General features: G+C 38.1%; 1 non-coding gene across 1 annotated transcript; it reads left to right on the forward strand.

Moving 5' to 3' along the window:
- Window positions 1-1,479: 1,479 nt before the first annotated feature.
- Window positions 1,480-1,586, forward strand: LOC138835616 (U6 spliceosomal RNA). Its single transcript, XR_011374670.1, has one exon. It is a non-coding gene; the product is annotated as a U6 spliceosomal RNA (small nuclear RNA).
- Window positions 1,587-2,703: the final 1,117 nt, after the last annotated feature.

The following is a 2,703-nucleotide window of genomic DNA, read 5'->3' on the forward strand; positions in this document are numbered from 1 at the left end:
ACCCATAGCTAAGCCAGCACATTCAGACGCAGAGACAATTCACCGTATCATGACCATCTGAAGCATCACCAGGAGCTGTGAGTATTGGACATAAAAAATTTCCTCCACTCCTGGAAAATGGTATCTGGCTGGCAATCTCTTCCTTCACCAGGGAAGAGTGTCATTTTTGAGAGTGTCAAAAAGGCTTCTAGAGCACCTGGCCAGAAACACTTACTGGAGAAGTGGTGCCATTTTGAAAAGAGCAAAAGAATCTGATACCCTTGCACGCCACCACTCTGTTCCAGCAAACAAAAGACCATCCCATGGGAGGCAATCATGCCCCACACCAGTGAACAAGGACAAGGTCCACAGCATTCCAGCCTGGTCTATGTTCAACCAAGCACTTTGGAAATACAAAACTGAAAGTCTCTAAAATCTCATTTTAAAAAAACACAAAAAACAAAAACCTACAGGACTTAAAAACTAAGTATGTTTCCTCATTGTGCTGAGAGTAGGAACTCAGGTGCTAGCCACTGCTCTGTATCAAGGAACACTGAAGATTCTAAATATACCACAGCCCTGCTCACATCCAAGTGTGCTGCAGAATCCAGGCTGCAGTTGAGAACCATCTCCTATCTGTGAACTGTGAGAAGAAACAAAGAAGACTGTTACATGCTGATAAAGATGCATCTATATTTTCACAATAAATTTTTTAAAAGGTGTATCTACTACAGAAGGATAAAACAATTGTAAATATTTATGTGCCAAATACTGGAGCACCCAACTTCATGAAACAAATACAATTTAACCTAAAAACCCACATAGAGCCAAACACATTGATTGTTGTTGACTTCAACACAGCACTGTCACCTCCAGAAAGATCATACTAGCAAAACTCAACAGAAACCTTAGCCCTAAATAATTGCATTGACCAACTATACTTGAAACATCTACAGAATATTTCACCTAACAGTATCAGAATATAAATTCTTCTCAGCAGTTCATGGAACATTCTCCAAATCAGATCATATGTTAGGTCACAGAGCAAATCTATGAAGTTGAAGCTTTTCCCCACATTCTGTTAGACTACAGTGAAATAAAATTAGAGTTAAACACAAGAAGCCATAACAGAAAATGCTCTAACTCAAGGAGACTGAAAAAAAACCACGTTTGAGTGATGAGTGGGTTACTGAAGAGATCAGAATAGAAATGTTTATGGAACTTAACAAAAAATAAACACACAAAATGGAAGCTCCTCTGTGACACAGCAGAGGCAGATCTCAAGGGAAAATTCATAGCTTTGAGTGCTTACATCCATCAATAAATTGGAGAAATCTCAAATGAATACTCTAGTGATGCACATCAAACTCATTGTAAAAGAGGAATAAGCCAAACCACAAACTAGTACATGGAAATGAAAAATAAAAATTAAACCAGAAATAAATGAATCTAAAACTTAAAACCCATAGAAAGAATCAATGAAACAAAAAGTTGGTTCTTGTGTTCACTTCGGCAGCACATATACTAAAATTGGAACGATACAGAGAAGATTAGCATGGCCCCTGCGCAAGGATGACACGCAAATTCGTGAAGCGTTCCATATTTTTATTTCTTTGTTGCTTTGTATGTCCCTCCCCCACAGTGTCACCCCCGCTTTCACTATATTTGATGTCAGTATAACATGTGGAGGAGATGGGGACAAACAAGTCGTTTAAGGATTCAGGTGGACCTGTTGCAACAATGAGAAGTACAAAATGTCATGTCAAAACCAGCTTTACAATGTTGGTGTGGGGGGAAAGGGGGGTATGATTGGGTGGGGGGAGGGGGGAGGCTGGGAAGGGAGGTGAAGGGTAAACAAAGGAGGAGGCTGCAATGCTTGGTAAGAAATGTATGCATTATCCTGCCCATGTAATTGTACCCCCTCTGTACAGTATGTTCTCAAATAAAATAAAATAAAATAAAATAAAATAAAAAGTTGGTTCTTTAAAAAATATAACAAAATTAATAAATCCTTAGCAAACCTGAACAAAAGAGAACACACCAAAATAAATAAAAGTAAAGACAAAAATGGGAATCTCATGACAGAAAACAAGTAAAAATCAAAATATTATAAGCAAATATTTCCCACTAAATTGGAAAAATCTGGAAAAAATGGAAGAATTCCTAGAGAATACTGATATACCCAAATTAAGCCAAGAGGATTTAAACCAACTAAATAGGCATATAGCAAGCAATGAAATATGAATGGTAACAGAAGACTTCCCATCCAAGAAAAGCCCAGGACCAGATGGATTAACAACTGAATTCTAGAAGGCCTTCAAAGGAGAACTCACTCCAACATCCTTCAAACACTTCAATGAAATTGAAAGCAAAAGATCACTACCAAACTCATTCTGTGAATCCAGCATAGCCTTTATCCCAAAACCAGATAGGGACACATCAAAGAAAGAGAATTATAGACCCTTCTCCATACAATGAAACTATTATAGGAAGGGATAGGGGAAACACTAGAGCTCCTAGGTACAGGTCCAAACTTCCTAAGATCCAGAATCACATCATGGATGTGTGGGTGATGAATGGGATGAATGGGATTGCATGAAGCTGAAGATTTTCTGCATAGCAAAGCACCTAGCTACAAAGATAAATAGAAAGCCAACAGAAGTGGAGAAGATCTTTATTAGTTATGCATAAGACAAGGGCCCCATATCTAAAATATACTTAGCT

This window comes from Dipodomys merriami, unplaced genomic scaffold (genome assembly GCF_024711535.1).
Source record: "Dipodomys merriami isolate MVZ:Mamm:240054 unplaced genomic scaffold, mDipMer1.0.p SCAF_1, whole genome shotgun sequence".
Lineage (NCBI taxonomy): Eukaryota > Metazoa > Chordata > Mammalia > Rodentia > Heteromyidae > Dipodomys > Dipodomys merriami.